Source organism: Gadus morhua, chromosome 6 (genome assembly GCF_902167405.1).
Source record: "Gadus morhua chromosome 6, gadMor3.0, whole genome shotgun sequence".
NCBI classification, from domain to species: Eukaryota; Metazoa; Chordata; class Actinopteri; order Gadiformes; family Gadidae; genus Gadus; species Gadus morhua.
In genome coordinates this window covers 13,543,116-13,550,426 of record NC_044053.1, presented here as the reverse complement: position 1 = coordinate 13,550,426, position 7,311 = coordinate 13,543,116, and the positions used below count along the sequence as shown (strand labels likewise).

At 45.9% G+C, this 7,311-nt stretch overlaps 1 protein-coding gene across 1 annotated transcript in view; it reads left to right on the top strand.

Moving 5' to 3' along the window:
* LOC115545439 (GDNF family receptor alpha-2) overlaps window positions 1-1,975 on the top strand; it is a 63,306-nt gene extending 61,331 nt beyond the window's left edge. The window contains exon 8 of the mRNA XM_030358613.1: window positions 1-1,975. This exon is cut by the window's left edge and continues 436 nt beyond it. The gene's annotated coding sequence lies outside the window, so the exon portion shown is untranslated.
* The last annotated feature ends 5,336 nt before the right edge of the window (window positions 1,976-7,311 follow it).

Below are 7,311 nucleotides of genomic sequence, written 5' to 3'. Positions count from 1 at the left end.
AAACAACGCACAGGAGGAGGCGGAGTCTAAGGACATAGGGACTGGGATTGGACCCCCAGGGGGGGGGGGGGCTTCCCCCTGAGACTGAAAGCCCTGAGACTATAGCCCTCTGACTGTGGAGGCCCCCCCCCAGCAGGGCGGCCCCCCCACCACTGCACTCTCGCTGCGCCGGAAAAGGCAGTGGGGGGAGGGGAGGGGATCAATTAATAATTAGGGGAAGAGAGAATGGAAAGTGTATTGTATAGTGTAAAAAAAGAGAGAGAATTAGGACTAACAGTGTGGGGGAGGGGGGGCTGGATGAAGTACTCCGGCTATTAGAAGCACTTTTTTCATCTTGAATCGGAATCTCGACGAAAATTGCATTGGATTAAATTCTGTCTCTTAAACACTAACGTAAACTCTCAAATGTAAAGCCTACTCCTTGTTCTCCGTGTCGGTATAGTATCCGTGATCATACTCTCTAACCGTGGTTTGGCTCATTCGGGTCTGGGCTAACAGTCTATTTTTTCAGCAGGATTTGAAAAATAAATGTAAAAGGGCGCGATATCAGTTTATGGTTCTCATGGAGGTGTCCCTTGTGTTCATATTTGGCGGGTGAGGGCGCTATAAGGCCACCCGCAACTGTGTATATTTTATGTCCCTGTACATAGATAAAAAAAACGTTTTTGTTTGTTTTGATTTGTTTTCTTTCATTGAAACTAATGTTATCTGCAGTACTTTTATGGACATTGCTGTATGTCATGTGACAGTATTACGGATGAGTGATTGGGCTCTATCCAGAGCCTTCATTATCTGCGTTTCTATTTGTCCATGAAGGTTGGAACCACAAAGAATGTATTCCGGGATGAAATTAAACGAGCGCTAATTGCTTGGAAAAGCCATAACCTGTGTTTGAGTACCTCTGGAGAGTCCCCTTCGAGCACTTCACGGTTAATGGTCAGGAGGAGAGAACGCTTCAGCCACACAATGACATAACAGACGGGGGGTTTTATTTACTGCCCTCAGAGAGCTAAGGGGCTACATCAATGTTGACAATTGTTCCGGTTTGATTACACGTGCGGGTTAAGGTTTCAACCTGCAGAAAATCCCCCTAATCCCGAGAACCACCACACCACAACAATAACATCAAACCGATGGGTTCCCAAGCCAAACTTGCCGATAAATAGTCAGTAGGCCTATTTCAATAAAGCTTGTTATGAATGCATCCTTATTTACAAAACGTAGCTCGATTCTCTCCCTCCTGGGGTAATGTGAAACTCCTTCGGCGTCCTCCGTGCTAATTAGTTTACTGTTCCTCGGATGGCTCCATTTGTGCGTAGGCCGACGGCTACTACATGTTTACGCTCCGAAGCAAAGCGCTCATTGCGGGCAGCAAGGCGACTGCTGGAGCTGCAGCAGTCAGAGTCCGAAGGCGTGCAGTCGCAGCATCGTGAGCGCGGAGCTCCTCACGGCGTGGGCCGGTTAAGACGCCGGCTTACCGGCTGCCGCTGCTCTGGGATCAGATCTAAACACTTTCTGTGGCAGACATAACAGAAACACCGGAGCTGAGATCTAAACAAGGTGTCAGTGTGTCCCTCATTAGAGACGCTGTTCCGTGTTTGCGGTCGCTGGGAAAACCAAACAAAAATCGGCGAGAGAGGAACAAAGCAGGATGTATAAACAGCCATTTTGTTCAGTGGCTCTCCCCCTGGCAGATGGAGGCGTTTGTAGTTAAATAAATATTTATTTTGCATTGGGACATACTAACAGAACATGTAACACGTTGAATGTTGAGAATTGTTCAGAGATGCTGTGACATGACATGTATAAATATATTCCAACTCTGTGTAAGACAGGAATTGTTATCGCTAAAATATAAATATTATTTTGACAGAATATTGAGACGTTCATGGTCATTGCCAAGTGTGAAGATGAGCACATCTTCCTTTTACCTTCAAGAGCATGTTGTGAAAATAAAAAAATACAGAAATTTGAATCTTCGGAGAGTAGACTAGACCTGTATAAATACTTGGTAGTCTACTCTTCGAGGCAATGTCACGGTTCTTATACATAATTTATCGTTCCAAACTTTCAAACGCTGGGAACCAATTGCTCTGAATTAACCCAAGGATGGAGAAATGGATGGAAGTATATGCCTGGTATTAATCAATCCCTGCAGAAGCTACCTAGAGCAGCAAAGTGGACACAAACTGTGATTTGTGTGCCGTATGTGTATGAGTTTTGTTATGCATCACTTTATTAGCGATGTTAATACCGATATACATGCATATGTTTGATATCTGCAGCAGTGATTCGAGTAGATTACAGATCTACTCTGTGCTTTTAGAGTCCTGCCTCTATTGTAGTATTATATTGTATCTGGATGGAGTGCACTCGACACACACTTTAGCAACAAAAAGAAAAGGCTGGCGACTTTGGTACATGAATCTGACAGTACATAACGTTATATAACCATCAACTCACTCAATTTGTTGAGATTGTGCCAGTCTTGAATTGACTGTGATTCCTACAAATCAGGCCAACTGCTGAAATACATGTCAACGTTTTCGTACATTAAATTTTGTTTCAAATCTGAACTGTTAACTGTCTTTTTGGCCTTTCTCCCCTTCCTAAAATAAACATTATTACAAATTACCACAACGCTTAGAGCCATAGCAGAGTGAAGAAGAATAAGCCTGCGACCGCACTGTTTGTACTTCAGCAGCTGCCAAATCTGGGAAAGTTTCAACAGAAAGTTAATAAATCTCGGAAAGTTATGACCAAAAGCACACTGGCTCCGTGGTCAGTGTACACACAGCTGTCCCGTCGACAAACGCCGTCTTCTCTTTCCTCAAATAAATCAAGCTCGGACTTGGTCAGCGTGCTGCTGACGCTTCAAAAAGAACCTTCTGGAACACAGGAGGACTCTGAGGAGGACTCTGACGCTCACTCGCCCCCTCCTTCCCGGGGCGAGTGAGTGGTGACGGTAGGGAGTGGGGACGGAGAAGGGGTCAGAGGTCAGCACAGCACAGGGGGCCGCGTGCAGACTGAAGGGTTTTCTCAGGGGGGCAGGGGGGATGTGGGGTTGCGACAATTTGAGGTTTACCTGGGGAGGGGGGCGGGGACGTGGTGGGGGCTCAAAGCTGCGGTAATGTACTGATGGAATATATTTCAAATCATGTGTCATTTCTCCGGGCATGTGAGCGAGTCTGTCTCGGCGCTGCCACTCCCGCCAGCCAAACGTTCTGATGTTCCGCGCCGTGCAAAAGGTAAATGGCTCGCCCAGCTCAATAACTCCCAGTTGTTGAATTATGGATAGACAGGTTATTTTTTTTGTTGCCTTTCCCTCGAACACCTGTGTGTCTGATAGTACACTTGTGTTTGCACTTGTCTGTCTCGGTGTGACGGCATGCGCGTACAAGGGTGTCGAGGTATTTGCGTACACGAGCGCACGTGGATATGCTCGGAGGGAAATGAGACATTTTGAAAAGGGGTGGAAAATGCCGGCTCTGCTTTTATGATTTCTTCTTCTTCTTCTTCTTCTTCTTCTTCTTCTTCTTCTTCTTCTTCTTCTTCTTCTTCTTCATCCTTTTCTCATTTTTGTTCCCTGCCAAAGGAATCCAGTGCAGTGAGGTTTGTGTCTTTTGTGGCCGAGAGGTAGGGAGGGAAGAGGAATAGCTCACCGCTCTGAGTTGTGGAAAAGGGTTTTTCAGGGGGTGTGCGAGGGGGAGGGGGGGGGGGGGGGGGGGGGTGCAGAGGGAATAAGAAAGCGGCAGGTAGCTGTACATTTCACACTTGATTAATGAATCAGTGGGATGATGTCTCTTATCAACACGCCGCACATGGCAGAGGGAGAAGAAAGTGTTTACCGGGACGAGGAAGCAATCCTCCAATCACGGGCAGCTCCCGTCGCCATCCCATCATTCCATTTTGCGGCGGCAGCGGGCCTCACCACCCCCCCCCCTTCCCCCCCAACACCATCAACAACACCCCCACCACACACCCCTCCCACCAACACCACCCGCTCCGCTTGGTGGCTCTTTCAGAAGTTTGAGGGTTGATGTAATGGTCTCCTTTTAGTCCCCGAAAAGTCCAGCGCTGGCTTCAGCCTGCAAGGGCCTTTCTGTTTGGTATGAAGTCTTCAGTTCTACCATCTTAATCAAGGCCTAGGTGGCGGAGATCACCAGTCAATGTGATGTAAAGGTTTACAATGAGTGGCTAATGACTTCAGTTGAATTATTTCGCATGGCCGGGGGGAAAGTGCGGTACGCTTCTTACACCCGGCAAAAATCCAATACGCATTCAAATAAAGGAAATGCTTCACAAAGCAGAAGTTTTAAACTAGATGAACGGTCATTTGTCTATTGATGGAGATGAAGGCTGGAGCGGATGTGTTTGTTCCTGCCAAGCATGTGAGCTATGAATATTCGCCGATCACTGAACCTGTTTTCAACCACTGCGGCGAGCGTCCATAATACCTTACGTAGGCTGTCCTGTTTTTCAATGTAATGTCATTCCCTTGAAATCGCAGAAAAGGGTTGCACTCGTAAACCAATAGCGGCATGCAGGGCAACTCAATGGCAATTCAAAGGCAAACAAATTGCCGGCTGGAATTGGATGTGGGATTGTTATTTGCATTGGAGGTCATGGTGTTTGTCTGACCTGAATGGATAAAGCTGAAGGAAGAGTCTGATTATATCAAAGGAACTGCTTCTCCAACGTTGTGTCCTAAGATTTCCACATTTTGTGACAGATTTACCTGTCAAATATGGTACTATTAATTCTCGGTTACAATCATTAGGAAACATAACACTATCATATTTGATAACGACACAGATGCTATAAATACTGGATATTTTACATTTGAGCCATAATATAACATTAAAATATTCGTGAACAATGTAATTTGTGGACGTTAAACTGTACTTACTCTTTTTAAATTCAAAATGAAACGTCTGGGAGGACATTTTGGTACCTTGAGACCTATCATTTGCATATCTTTCAAAATGTTATTTGTTTAACGCAAAAGGGGAGACTCATTTTTCGGAGTGACAGCGGTGATTCAAGATGAGGGTTCTCAGTCAAGATGTGATGGAATGAAAAGACTTTCAGAGGGATTTCTCAACTCCTACACTCACAATTATTCTAAGTTTCATCCAGGAGTGAGTATGAAATCATTCAAATAATATCAATCGTTGGACCAGGACAATAAATAGTTTCTCAAAGAAAAAATTATACTGAAACTGTATACGTTTAGTTTGATTACATGAATCATTTCTGAAGTGTTTTCAGTTCTGTAACTGAAAAGCTTCAGAGTCTTCCGGACTTTTCTCTGACATTCAAACTGTGCATTGAAGACATTGACATTCTATTGTGGTGATGGCTAGCGGTCTCCAGAACATTGCCTCCATTCTCCTCCATTCAAAGGCAGATAAAGCCTGGGTTTATACGACATAGGGCCGGCCCTGTGTGAAGCCAAGCCCGGCTCGTGGAGCAGCGCAGCATGACCTTCGACCCTGTGGTACTCGGAGTTTGAACGCTTTGTATTGTTTTTGACATTTCCCGAACAGACCTTCATAGCCATAACATGACTCATGCCAAAGTACCCAGTCTAATGCGTTCATAATGAGGAGGTCACGGATGTGAGTGTAGGCATCAGTTGATCCGGAATATATAAGAAAATATTCCCTTGTGTTCCGATAAAAATGGTTGCACAACATCCGTGCGCACATTTAAAAACATGAAGATGAAAAGGAGGGCACATGAATAGTGTATTTGATTTTAAAACAGCGTTTTGTTTACTTAGCGACACAATTTTTCAGATTAAATCCAGCTCCCGCATAAGTAGGGACACACAGATCCCGAAACATTGTTGACCTTAACTAGTTACTTTTCCACCAATGTATAAAAATATGATTCAGTGAAGGCAAAAAGAGCGAAGTGAAAAAAGCCAAGCGACGAGGTGAGAGTGACACAGAGCGACATAACGGATGAGAAATGGAAAATCCAAACCAAGGCTTTTCTACTTGCACAAACATTGTGGTCCTCTGAGAAGTGAAAGTGGACAGCACTGAGAACCTTGCCACTTGAGATGTTATTCCTTGCTCAATTGAAGAAAGACTGGATGTTTCTATTTACAAGAAAAACAGTGACTGGGAAAGTGAGTGAGAGCTAAAAGAGGGAGGTGCAGTTAGAGAAAGAGAGAGAGAGAAAGGTACAGAAAGAGAGAGAGAGACAGTGTGAGAGAGAGAGAGAGAGAGAGAGAGAGAGAGAGAGAGAGAGAGAGAGAGAGAGAGAGAGAGAGAGAGAGAGAGAGAGAGAGAGAGAGAGGTACAGAAAGAGAGAGAGGCATAGAGAGAGAGAGAGAGAGAGAGAGAGGCATAGAGAGAGAGAGAGAGAGAGAGAGAGAGAGAGAGAGAGAGAGAGAGAGAGAGAGAGAGAGAGAGAGAGAGAGAGAGATGTACAGAAAGAGAGAGAGGGAGAGAGTGTGTGCGAGAGAGAGGTGTAGACAGAGAGAGAGAGACAGTGTGTGACAGAGAGAGGTACAGAAAGAGAGAGTGAAGAGAGAGATAAAGCACTGGAGAGAACACAAAACAGAAAGGGGGAGCGAGCCAGAGAGAGGGTGGGAGATCCGAGCAAGCAGAACCGCGCAACAATCCGACACAGATCCACAGCGGACGACGTCATCCCCATCCCTCTGCCGCTCACATGTGGTTATTGATGGAGCCGTCATATCCAGGCACAACATCTGTAATGAAATTCTACTCTCCTTATTGGATTTGGCGATGGGGATCTGTATGTGTGTGTGTTTTTGTGTGTGTGTGTGTGTGTGTGTGTGTGTGTGTGTGTGTGTGTGTGTGTGTGTGTGTGTGTGTGTGTGTGTGTGTGTGTGTGTCTCTCTCCATCTTTCAGTCTCACAGCTGTAGTCTGGCCTTTATTGAAAAGGCAAATCCTGTCCGTCAGAAGACGTGCACACACCCACACACACAGTGCTGACAGGACGGGCGTCCCCGTATGCCAGGCGTTAACCGGGCCTACAGGGAGGGCTGTGTTGGCTTCCTGACGGTCCCTGACATCTTCCCCGCTCCCTCTGGATTTGTCTTCGCTCTGGTTTTTTTTTCCGTCCTAAGTTGTTTGTTGCTATATTTTTCCGGCGCCCATTGGATCAGACGGTTCTCAATCTTCAATCATCCGTTTTCAATTACCCAGGAGGGGGGGGATGGTATCGAGGCGCAGACATCATCGTCGTCGTCTGCACCTCCAACACCAGCGCCGCACAGCTTCGGCGATTCGTTCGAGCCAACTTCTCCTGGCGGCCGACGCGGTGACCAT